At 38.8% G+C, this 13,506-nt stretch overlaps 1 pseudogene; it reads right to left on the bottom strand.

Moving 5' to 3' along the window:
• Positions 1-13,155, bottom strand: part of LOC122738320 — a 94,064-nt pseudogene extending 80,909 nt beyond the window's left edge.
• Positions 13,156-13,506: the final 351 nt, after the last annotated feature.

Here is a 13,506-nt window from a genome sequence, read left to right as displayed (position 1 = left end):
CAACAGTAAAAGGCTATTTCTACTTATTTTATATACATACTACATACATATATATATATACACCTATACCTATACTATCTATCTATCTATCTATCTATCTATCTATCTATCTATCTATCTATCTATCTATCTATCTATCTATCTATCTATCTATCTATCATCTATCTATATCCAGGGGTCATGTAAAAATGTCTCAGGTGAAAAGGGGTCACTAGTGGAAAAAGTTTAAGAAGCCCTCATCTAGAGCACTAGAAAGGTTAAATGATGTGCCTGGGGTCAAAAAGGAAGTGTCAGAGGAGAGACTTGAACTTAAGTCTCCTGGCTCTGTGCTCCTTCTCCCCAAGCTATACTGCTTCTTTATGGTCCTTCCTGTTCCTAGTTCTTTATCTTCCTTCCCATTTTCTTCTTCCTTCTTCATTGTTCTCTTGCCTTCTTTGGTCTTCCTTCTTTCTACTCGCTCCTTTCTCCTTCCTTTTCTTTCCTTCTATTGCCAACCTCCCAACAGCATTTGGATTCACAAAGGCTGATAGCAAATGAATAAATACAGCAATGAATGAAAAATAATTTATTTAGTGTTTTTCATGTGCAAAGTACTATGATAAGTGCTGGGGATACAAAGAGAAAAGACAGATAGTCTCGAATTTCACATTCTAATCAGGAAGACAATATTGATATGTGTTCATATGAGTATATGTATATGCATACACATATTTCATGCATACACATCACACAAATATGTTGTCCCACAGTATGTGTTTGAGTGTATATATGTGTGAACACACAAATATATTACATATACATATATACACCACACAAAAACATATATGTTGTCTCCCTCATTAGTATGTGAGTTCCTTTAGATTTGGGATTATTTTACTTCTCAATTTATATCCCTAGTACTTATCATAATACTTTGCACATGATAAACACTAAACATATACATACATATAATATATATAATATATAAATTTTATGTTATGTATATTACATAAAAGTATATATGTTACATGTGTGTATATAAATATATGCCATATATATGTGTATATACAAAGAAGTTTCAGATGCAGGTCAGATAGAGAGGCCCAATGGTCCATTGAGTGCAGGAAAGGGCTGGAGGTAATACATTTTCTTTAATGTCATTTCCATTGTTAAAAACATATTTGTTTCTGATATCAAATCAGAGTAAAGTAATTGTCCATATGGTTATGGATGACCCCTTTAGCATTACCAAGGAATGCTTCTAAAAGAGGGACTTAGGGGGGCAGCTAGGTGGCGCAGTGGATAGAGCACCGGCCCTGAAGTCAGGAGTACCTGAGCTCAAATCCAGCCTCAGACACTTAACACTTACCTAGCTGTGTGACCCTGGGCAAGTCACTTAACCCAATTGCCTCACCAAAAACCAAAAAAAACAACAAAAAAAGAGGGACTTTAAAACTCAAATATTTCCCTACTAGATGGTGTGTGAGGGAGAGATGTTTTTGAGCAGAGATCCTGGGAACTCTTTGCTTACTCTAGACAGCTACTTCCAACAAGCAGAGAAAAAAAAATATACCATGCTGCTTTCTTTGGTATAATGTAGCCTCTCACCGCTGTATTTGTCTTTTCTCACATTTTCAAGCAGTCAGCACCCCCGAGGAAAACTGGAATGCCACAGGAAAGTTTTTAAAATTAAAATTAATTTTTTTGTTATTCTTATTTTGACTAACTTCATTAGTCACAGGCATTGACGTACACAGGAGATAGAAAAAGAGGATTGAACATGATACAATAATCTCTATTGTTTTACAGCATGCATCTCTTAAAAGACATAAGATATGTGTGTTCACATGGGTGTGTCTAAAAACAGAGAAATGGGTCTCAAGTGGCATGGATAGATAGCTCTGCTAGCTGACCCAGCCTTCTCCAAGAGATCCTATAATTTCAGCCTGAGGAGGGGACAAGAAGGGCTATGTCTGGTGCTTGTTCCTTCTAGAGGGAATTTATAACTGTCTGTTTTCCTTGGATATTGCTGGTCTAGGGCATATGAGGAAATAATTTTTAATAATGGATTTCTAGGGGACAACCTCAGAGATTAGTTTGGTTGCTTTTTACCCCTTACCTTCAGAAAGTTCAGCCCCTGCCTAGAGTGAACACAGGTGAACAAAAGGAATGGAGATAGATTATTTTCTTTAGCTAGGGGAAGAAGCACACCTAGCTGGAATTTACCATTTTGTGTACTCCTTTTAGACCACCCTCAAGTCATGTCAATAAGCCTTGAGCACAAGAGGTTCATCTCTCTTGGCTTCCTGGATGGCACTCCCTTGGCTTAGAAGCTGTAACTTTGTGCTCACTCTCTGGGGGGCTATGTAGGTATGTAAGCTTGTAGGCCTGAGACGTCAGTGGCGAAGTTAGGGAGCCACACGGGTAGGTATATATGATATTATTTTATAATAAATGCTTACTGTCAAAATAAGTGTAATAGCCATTAATATTAAGTAGCAATAATTTCAGAAAACATAGTTTAGCACACAATAATTTAAAAAAACACAGGCAATGATTTGTAAGGAGTTCAAACAAAAGCTCGTCCTGGCCACTTTTTTTTTTTTGCAGGGCAATGAGGGTTAAGTGACTTGCCCAGGGTCACACAGCAAGTACGTGTCAAGTGTCAGAGGCTAGATTTGAACTCAGGTCCTCCAGAATCCAGGGCCGGTGCTCTATCCACTTCACCACCTAGCTGCCCCCCCCCCCCAGCCACTTTTAAGGGAAAGTAGTCAAAAGCTTGGAGAGGACAGCTAGTTGGCACAGTAGATAGAGTGTCCAGCCTGGAGTCAAGATGACTCATCTTTGTGAGTTCAAATCTGGTCTCAGATACTTATTAGCTGTGTGACTCTGGGCTAATCACTTAACTCTGTTTCCCTCAGTTTCCTCATCTGTAAAATGACCTGGAGAAGGAAATTCACGAGTTTGAAACTGATGACTTAGAACTCAACCAGAGTTGGTTTTGCATTTTATTTAATAATTTCTATTCTAGTTCTAAAGAGATTTAGGAACATAGCCCATAATTATCTAAAATGTTTGTTGTTGTTTTTTGAGGGGGAGACAGCACCTATGATTTTATCAGTATAGTGAATGCCCATTGGTAAAGGAAATGCCTTCTACCACTGTTTATTGGCACTTGCTCTATAACTTATACACCCAGTCTTAAACTCAGATCTTCCTGAATCTGAGGTCAGTTATCTGACTTGTTAAACTAAAATTAATAGTGTGTCAGTTAAACCAAGTTTGCTAGATCTTGGTTAAAAGAAAGCATCTTATAGCAGCAGCAGTCATTCTGTAAATGGATTTCTTGCCTTTGGATGGCATCTAATTGGGAAAAAATATTCTGTCAATCAAATAACAGCTCAGGCTCGCAAATAATTGGATCGGATGTCGATAGGAGATCCTGCTCCTATGATCACAAATCAATATTCTCATGAATCAAACTGGTAATGATCCCTAACTTATGTCTTTGATTCAAGCACAACGTGGGGAGAATCAGAGAATGATGATAGAGATGAAAGGGACCCCAGAGATCATTTAGTTCAACCCCCTTATTTTAGCAGATGGTAAAATTGGGGCCCAAGGAGGGAAAATGATTGGCTCAAGGTCACAAAGCTGGTTTGTGATAGAGCGGAAAGTAGAAGCCAGGCCCTTGGCTCATGGCCAGTACTTATCATTCCCGACCAGGACCTGCTATACTTACTGTACAGGCACATCACAGTCAAGATGAGAGAGGTGTTATATACTCAGAGGTTTCCTGGTAATTCCTGGTGACACTGTTTGCTTCTCTTCTCCACCAAAGAGCATGGTTAGAGTCAGTCAGTCAATCAGTTAACTGGCATTTATTAAGCATTTATTAAACACCATGCTAAGTGCTGGGGCATACAAAGAAAGGCAAAAAACAGTCCTTGCCTTCAAGGGGCTCAAGTCTAATGGGTAGACAACATAGCGACAACTATAATACAAAGAAGATATATACATATATGTACACACATCCATACACATTTGGAGAAAATCAGCAGAGGAAAGGCACTAGCAATCAGTAGGATGGGGAAAGGTTTCTTGAGAAAGTGGACTTCCACTGACACTTGAAGGAACCCGGGGAATCAGGAGGCAGAGATGAGGAAGGACTTTTCTTCAGTTGGGTGATAGAGTATCTTGTTGAGGAACAGCAAGGAGCCAGTGTCGCTGGATCCAGAGAACATAGAGGTTGTATAGATGTAAGAAGACTGGAAAGTGTGTGGGGCTGGGGTGGGGGAGGGAAGAAGGATTTTATATTTGATCCTGGAGTCAGAGACACTGTTTGCTTTCCAAGGAATTTTCAATAGTATAAATAACAATAGCACAACCAACCAGCATATCCAAAGCATTTCTGCAAAGTGCTTTATGTAGCTTTGCATTTCACAACCTCCATGGGGTGAGTAAAAGTGATATCATCACTTTTCTCAAGAAGAAACTAATACTCTGTGATGAATGATAAATGAAAACCCCAAGGGACAGAATTTCTTAGGTAATTAATAATCAATTAATTAGGCTAACTAATAATCAATAAAATGATGATCAGTGGTTTCTCTTGGTAACCAATGATGCCAAGTAAAACCCTGATTGCTTTAAATACCTTCTGTTTTTTGTTTTTGTTTTTGTGGGGCAATGGGGTTAAGTGACTTGCCCAAAGTCACACAGCTAGTAAGTGTCAAATGTCTGGGGTCGATTTGAACTCAGTTACTCCTGAATCCAGGGCCAGTTGCTTTATCCACTGCACCACCTAGCTGCCCTCCCCCCCTTATAAATACCTTCTGAAAGGGAATCACTGACAAGTAAAAAACAACCTTGATTGGTGGATATTGAATGAGGAGGTGGGTTAAAAGTCTTCAGCTACTCCTGCTGAGAACCTCCAACAATCTGGCAGGGGAAGACATTTCAGTTCCGACCTCTCTGGTAGGTTTTCTCCTTCACAAGCTGGGTCATCTTAGACTCTATTGGAGGGGACCAAGGACAGGGATTCGTTTCGCCAGGGTAAGGGCTCACCCAGACTGGATTCTGTCTATACTCTACAACAGAAATTAGGTTTCCTACTTGGGTTGGGTCCACCCAAATTTAAGGAGCATGTGCCTGGAGGGCTTGGAGCAATCTCCTCAATCAGCCATGCCCTTCAGAGACTGACTGACCTTAACGAGGCAGTTGGGCCTTTACAGAAACAGAAAGAAAAGGGTGGATCACAATGGATAATTAGTTATAATATAATGATATGATATTAATTTTTCTCAACTCAGAGAGTGATTGGCCAGAGTCGCACAGTTAGTAAGGTAGAAATTGAACCTCGAGGGGGCAGCTAGGTGGCGCGAGTGGATAGAGAACCAGCTCTGGAGTCAGGAGAACCTGAGTTCAAATCCAGCCTCAGACACTTGACACTTGCTAGCTGTGTGACCCTGGGAAAGTCACTTAACCCCGATTGCCTCACCAAAAAAAAAAAAAGAAAGAAAGAAAAAGAAAATCGAACCTTAGTCTCTGCTTACTCTAAATCCAGCATTCTTTTGACTATGCTATGCTGCTTCCATTCACTGACTAATAATAAAAACAATAGCTGACATTTCTAAAGCATTTTAACATTTACAAAGCACCTTTACCATAATGAGCCTTTGTGGTAGGTAGGTCCAATATCATTTCCATTTTGTAGGAGAGGAAACTGAGGCATAGAGAGGTAAAGAAGAACTATCGATTTTTTTTGTACTTCAAGCAAGCCGAGTGAATTTAGCCCTGAAATCAATCTGCTGGAGGCAGTTAGGTAAGGCAGTAGATCTGGAATCAGGAATACCTGAGTTCAAATCCAGCCTCTGACACTTACTAGTTGCGTGATGCCAGCCAAATCACTTAACCTTTGTCTGCCTCAATTTCCTCATCTGTAAAATGGGGATAATAATAGCACTTCTTTCTTGGGTTTGTTGTGAGGATAAAATGAAATAATAGTTGTAAACATTTAAGCACAATATAAATGTTGATGTCATCATTATACAAATCCAGGGGAGAGGAGTATTTGCCTCATAGGTAAAGACCCTGGGACTCCACAAAGCTACTATTGGGGAGTGAGGGAGGACTGGATCTGGGGAGGAACTCACCTGGGCTGTGGCTTCGGTGTAAGGATTCTTGCCAAATAGAGGTGAAGCTTCAGTGTTCTCTGCTTCTGAGGGACTGCAAGTTCTGTTAGCTCCCCTACATTTTGTCCCACTCTAGTTACAACCAATAAATGTGAAAGTCGACATTTGAACCCAAATACTCCAACTCCAAAACCAAGGACTCTTCCACTACACTCCTTGCAAAAATAAACACACAAATAACGTAAACAAGTAAGCAAATAAGTGTCATATGATTTTAAATGGTGAAATGAGACTACTTTTGTTTTCATGGCTCTATGGTATCTATTCAAATACCATATGTAACAAACACATATTGATGTAGGAGGTGGAAAAAGGGTTAACAGAAAAACCTAAGGACCCAAGCTTTAATCCAGATATTAGCTCTAAAAGGGAGTCAGACCTCAGTTAATGGATAACTTATGCTAGGTTCTGGTACCCGCATAAATCAGTGCCCATAACAGGAACAGAGGGACCTAGGCCAAGGAGACCTGACTACAAATAAAAGGAATTGACAGCCTATAGAAATTCATACCAGAAATAAAAGAAAAATGATTATGTTTTGAAACTAGTCATGGGAAAACAGAGACATGCGCAGAAAAGGCCAAAATTTGTCCCCCAGATTCACCTTATGAACATGTAAACCCCAAAAAACACACCTCCACAGAAAAAACGGTACCAGCCTCGGGGGTTGGCTTAGGACCCTAGGAACTCCAAAAATAGGATAAATAGGATAAGCCCTCCCCTGTACACCCCAAGGTGGAGAATATTATAATGGAGAAGGATGGGCCTCCCCACTCTACCTCCCCAAGGTGGAGATTATTATAATGAGACTGATAAATCAATTTATCTCTGCTATAAATAAAACTGTCTTTTCTTTCATTATTTGAGAGATACCTAGTAAGTGGTTAATAAACACTTGTTGACTATTGACTGATGATGGAAGTACCCATTTGTTTTGGATCAGGTCTGATTCAGGCTATTCTGGTGGTTTAAGGTGGTTAAGGACTGAAACAAAATGAAACACTTATAGACCATCTAATAATTAACGAAAGGAGTTTTATATAACAACAGGTGGCATGGAGAAGGTGATCGGCAAGGTAACAACATTGATCCAGTTGGCACAGCTTTCCTTGCCTTGGCAATTGCCATGGTAAAATGCTGGTAAGAAGCATGTTTCCAGTCCCAGGAGCCTTCAACCCTTCTGGGGTAAATTTTGAAAATAGTTGGAGCCTTAGTTCCCTGGATTAATTAAGTCTTAAGAACAACGTAAATACTATATAGAAGAAAAACTAGGTTTGCTTATGTGGAAGGTAGATGTTGTTCTAGGACATAGTTGAAAAACTCTCTTTTTCTCTGTTTAATGATAAAGATAGTAAAGTTAGCATGTATATAGTGCCTACTATGTGCCAAGAGCTGTGCTAAGCATTGTAGAAATATTCTTCATTTGATCCCCACAACAACTCTGGGAGATAGATGTTATATTGTCTTCATTTTGAGGAAACTGAGGAAAGCTGAGGTGGAGTGACTTGACCAAGATCAAACAGCTAATAAGTATCTGAGGCTGGATTTGAATTCAGATCTACTACCTCTAAGCCAAAATTATAATCATAATGATAATAGTGATAACAATAATAAACTATCATTTATTTGATGCTTTAAAGTTCATAAAACAACATATATGCCTTTTCATTTGCTCTCTGTCTCTCTCTAGTATATATATCTGCATATCTCTCTATATGGTATCTATTTGAATACCCTATCTAACATAAATATAATATCTATATATGCTGCATATGTCACAGACAGTATATATTTACATGTTATATACAGTACTAATGTATTTGTGCTTTACAAGCATACTGCATATGTTAAAGAAAATTAGGTTAAAAGCTTATTCATACATACACACACATATGTACACATACATACAGAGACATGCACACATAGGCATGTAAATCTGGAGATAAAGGTGTTTTGTTTTTGTTTCTGTTTTTATCCAGGCTCTCCACCTAATTCTCTTAAAGATCTCTCTAATGTGTTTTTTTCTGGACATAAGAACTGATGCATATTTGCAGAAGTGGAAGAGCTTCTTGGCAACGAACAGGTTACATTTTCAGAAATACCATCACAATCCCCTTATGTACCTATGCTAAAGTCAGTGAATTCCTATTAAGGCATTCTTTAGCTTGCATGTGTTCATCCATTAGCCTCCATGAGGAAAACCAGACCCTGTATGAAGAAAATTGAGGTTATAAGCTACTGATAGTCTTAAGATGCTCCTTAGTGATCTCACTTCTAAAAATGACATCTCCTTATAAACCCAAGGAATTAAAAACAAATTTGGAATGAATGGAGAATTTTCTTCAATAAAAGGGAGAATTAATTTTTTAAAAAAATGGATATCGCTATGAAATGTTCTGTTGAGCTTATATTTTGTCATAAAAATTCTAGGCTTTTCAGCTTGGAAGTGCTCTATAAGAAATGCAAGTTGTTAACTTTTTATGTTGAAATAATAGCATCAACTGACTTCACATAAATAAATGAAAACATATTATAATTGCTATATTTACTAGCACCCTTCCTAGCTTTCCCCCTTTGAAAAACAACAAATATTTTATAGTTAAAATGAGAGAAGAGCTGTGCAGCTATGAGGCTCCCAAAGGGATAGAATCCCCATTGCGCACAAGGCAGTTTCCCTCAGCAAGATGCTGAAGTTCTTACGAGGAGTGCCCTTCAGAGGAAAGAGTCTGAAAGCTTGATGAGAGCCTGTGAATCGTGTTAACTCTTTCACTTATTCCACCAAACAGGATTTGTTTGAGACACAATTCACAAACCTGCCATTGCTCTTTTCAGGCCTTCGGATGTTTAAAATTGCTGGAGACAACAATAGCCTACTAGGGTTGGTATCTCTCTGTGTGTGTGTGTGCGTGCGTGCGCGCGTGCACATGTTTGTATACATGAAAAGATAACAAAGTCATCTCATGTTCCTCTAAGTCATGTCTGTGGAATATGTAAGAGAAAAATACATAAATACATAAGCAAGCAAGTCTTTTTAGAACTTATGTTTTCTGTCAATCTCTAGGCCACATTCACAAACCTTTCTGAGTATCATTATTTGAAATAATTGATCAATCACTTAAATTCACACACAACACACACACACAAATACTGTGAGAACTGTCATTACTGGGGAATTCATTCTAAAGAAATGCAATATGGGGGGCAACTAGGTGGCACAGTGGATAAAATACTGGTCCTGGATTCAGGAGGACCTGAGTTCAAATTCGACCTCGGACACTTGACACTTACTAGCTGTGCGACCCTGGGGAAAGTCACTTAACGCTCATTGCCATGCCCCCCCCCCCTTAAAAAAAAAAGATATGCAATATGGGGGGTGGGGGGAGGGAGGGAGAGATGAGAGAGAAACAGAGACAGAGACAGAGAGAATGTAGTTCTGAGGCAGTACAAAGTAGAGGAACAATTCTCTTAGATTAGGGTTATTTGGGGAGGACTTATTTTTAAATGGGGCTTCCTCTTTTCAGTAAATTAACAACTTTGCTCTTTAAAACTTGGGAGTAGGTGCTTTGCCATTTCAAAACAGCGTCTTTGCAGCTGCTGGGGATTTTTTTCCCCCTATGATTAGGGACTAGGGGATTTGAAGACCAATCCCAGTGGCAGATTTTATTTTAAAAATATTTATTAAATGCCTGCTATGTACAAGAACACTGTGCTAGGTATATAAAGACAAAAATCAAATAATACCTGCATTCAAGTTGATATATTCTGCCAGGGTCATGTAAATAGATTAAGATAATCTAGGGCCACTAAGGAATAAAATGCTGAAGAGCCTTTTATTTTAGTGTATAATGAAGAATACAAATAGAGGCAGCTGGTGGGCACTATAGATCACAGAACATTGGGATTAGAGTCAAAAGACTGGAATTCAAATTCAGGCTAGACATTTGCTAGCTGTATGACCTTGGGCAAATCACTCAACTTCTTTCTCAATTTCCTCATCTATAAAATAGAGATAATTTATAATAGCACCCTCATTTTACAGATGAGGAATCTTAAATCCCCCAAAGTTGAGGCAACTTGCCTAAGGCTGCTCAGAATGACACAGATAGAATATGAACCCAGGTCATTTCACAATAAACACTCCACCCTTCTCAAAAACTCATAGTATGATACGGTTCAATAAACAATGGAATTACATTACTCATTAACATGCAAAGTATTGATGCTAGGTCAAATATATACAAAGATGAAAAAGTGTCACTATTTCCTCAAGGAACTGAAAATCAAGGGGTGTGTGTGTGTGTGTGTGTGTGTGTGTGTGTGTTTTGGGGGGGAGATCTAGGAATATGGACATGACCCATACAAAAAATTATGCAGATATTAGTTTGTGAGGGCCATTAGATGTCAGTGTGGATAATAATGGTGTACTTGGAGTCAGGAAGAGTTGAATTCCAATTTGACCTCAGGCACTTACCAGCTAATCAGCATTGTGACTCTGGACAAGACACTTAACTTCTATGGGTCTCAATTTTCCTCATCTGTAAATTGGGGAGTAATATTAATATGTACCCCCCCAGTGTTATTGCGAGGGCAAATGAGTTCATATTTGAAAGGGCTCTGCAAACCTTAAGGTGCTCAGCTAGGTGGTGCAGTGGATAGAATTCCAGGCCTGGAGTTAGGAAGACCGACTTCAAATGTGACCTCATATACTTACTAGTTATATGACCCTGGCGAAGTAATTTAACTGTTTTGCTTCAGGTTCCTCCATCTGAAAAAAATATTCTGGAGAAGGAAATGGCAAACCACTCCAACGTATTTTTGCAAGGAAAATGCCAAATGAGATCATGTAGAGTTGGACATGACTGAAATGACTGAGCAACAACTTTTATTATAATAAAATATATTATAATACTTATATTAGTATATATGGCACATATACTACATAGTAGTAAGATATTAGCATATGTACTAATATATAAACATATGCTAATGTATTTGTATGATATAGAATAGCTATAGAGTATAATATACTAATGCATAATAACATATTAGTACATAATATAGTATATATACTAATATATTAGTATGGGCTATATAATAGTATATTATATTATAGTAGTATAATAAATATTATTATTATTAATTATTATTTGGAAAGTACTTGTAGGGAGAAAGGTGGGTTGAATTGCCAGTGTGCTGGGGAGGGGCAAAGGGTGAGGAGGGGATAGCTTGAGTCATGGTTTTTAGCTTCCTCATTTCTCTGGGCAGAGACTTTTCTTTCAAATCCAGCCCTTCTACAGAGATAGCAGGTAGTTAAAAATAAAACTGAACTTATCCACACTTCATGTCTCTTGAAACCTACTACTCTCAGAGGCTTGTGATTGATTTATGAATCATGAATCATGAATCCACAGTCCAGGCTTGTCAGTTTAATGTTGCTTTCTCATTATTTAAAAATGGTGCCAATCTTAAGTAGCATTTATTCTCCAGGACAAGTATTGCATTTCAACTTGTTTTACAGTATTGATAAAGTGCAATGTGCTTCATTCCTTTCTTCTGCATACATTGAAGTATCTGAATTCCCCATTTACACAGTAGCTTCAATGTTACTTTTAAACTGCTACTGCTCTGGCTACAAATGGTAGTCCTTCAGTTTTTGGAAAACTGTGTGATATGCTCTTTCTCTGGGTGTGCTTAGTCAGCCTCTTCAATTGTGGGTCTAGAAGAAGCACCTCCAGATGGGGCTGTTCCACCCCCCAGGAACACCCCCCCCCATGCCTCTTGGCATGCCACCTGTAACTTTGGTATAGCTTACTAAATGATGGGATTGCATACCTCCTCCAATTCTTTCTGCTGATGCTTAAATTCTTCCTTCTCAGCAGTCTGGTTCTTATCCAGCCTGGTGATTATTTCATTACATTTGTCAAGTATCTTCTGTTTGTCTTCATCATTAATTTTGCCCTGGAGTTTTTCATCCTCTATGGTAGCCTTCATGTTCAAAGCATAAGATTCAAGAGAATTCTTGGGAAAATACTTTGTCTCTCTGCTTCTTATCTTCATCTACCTTTCCACAGGGTCCAGAACACTATGGAAAAGGTTGGCATTCAGCTCTTCAAGATGGGCCCAGGTGATAGAGGTATAGAAGTTGATACCTTCATAGAGGGGAGTCGATTTCAATACTAGTCTTGGTACAGGAAGAGAGGGTGCACTTTGCACATTCACAGCAGTGCTCTGATGGTGGACTGCCCTCTGTTCTCACTGGTGTCTTTGTTGTACTTTTGCTTAAACTTAGCAATGAAATGCTTGACCATGCATTTGTTAAAGTGCTTCTCATCCAAATGAATGTCCCTTGCTGTGGACTCGACTTCAACTATTCCATCTTCAATGGTAAGAATGGAGATATAGAAAGTACCACTTCCAAGGTCAAAGATCAACACATTTCTCTTGGCACCAACGTTTTTGTCCAAGGATGTGCAATAGGCCGCAGCAGTTGGGCTCATTGATGTTTTGGAGCATATTGAGACCAGTGATGTTTCCAGAATCTTTGATGGCCTGATGTTGGGAATTATTGAAGTCTCCAAGTACTATGATTACAACATTTGTGACTGTTTTCCCAAGGTAACGTTCAGCAATTTCTTTCATTTTGGTCAAGACCATAGAAGATACTTCTTCTGGATAAAAACTTTTGGTCTCACCTTTGTACTCCCCTTAGACCATAGGTCTGTGAAAGGCCAATGCTTTATGTTTGACTATACAATTGCATCACCAAATCTGGGGACCAATCAAACATTTGGCATCAAAGAATGTGTTGGTGGGGTTCACTGAAACTTCATTCTTTGCAAAATCACTGATTAAACATTTTGTGTTGGTGAAGGTTGGGGTGGGTCCTGTTTTGTTGGTCATTAGCAATGATTTCTACTTTCCAATGTTGAAAACTCCCACACAGGAATGCCAAGATCAAGGCAAACTGTGGGTCCTGGGACATTAGGAGTTGTAACTGACTGGTATGGATCAAGAAGGGCTGCTGATGCTCTGAGTTAGCTTCCTATTATTATTATTTTTATTTTATTTTTTGTGGGGCAATGAGGGTTAAGTGGACTTGCCCAGGGTCACACAGCTAGTAAGTGTCAAGTGTCTGAGTCCCCGATTTGAATTCAGGTCCTCCTAAATCCAGGGCTGGTGCTTTATCCACTGTGCCACCTAGCTGCCCCCGCTTCTCATTATTTTTTTAAATAGCCCAGGGTCTCCAGATCAGCAGAACTAAACTTTTGTTTCTCTAGAATAAGGAATGTTTTCTTCCTCATTTGCTTTCTGTTTGTAAGCTTTTAATAAAATT

This window comes from Dromiciops gliroides, chromosome 2 (genome assembly GCF_019393635.1).
Source record: "Dromiciops gliroides isolate mDroGli1 chromosome 2, mDroGli1.pri, whole genome shotgun sequence".
NCBI lineage: Eukaryota > Metazoa > Chordata > Mammalia > Microbiotheria > Microbiotheriidae > Dromiciops > Dromiciops gliroides.
This window is presented reverse-complemented; position numbering and strand designations above follow the sequence as displayed.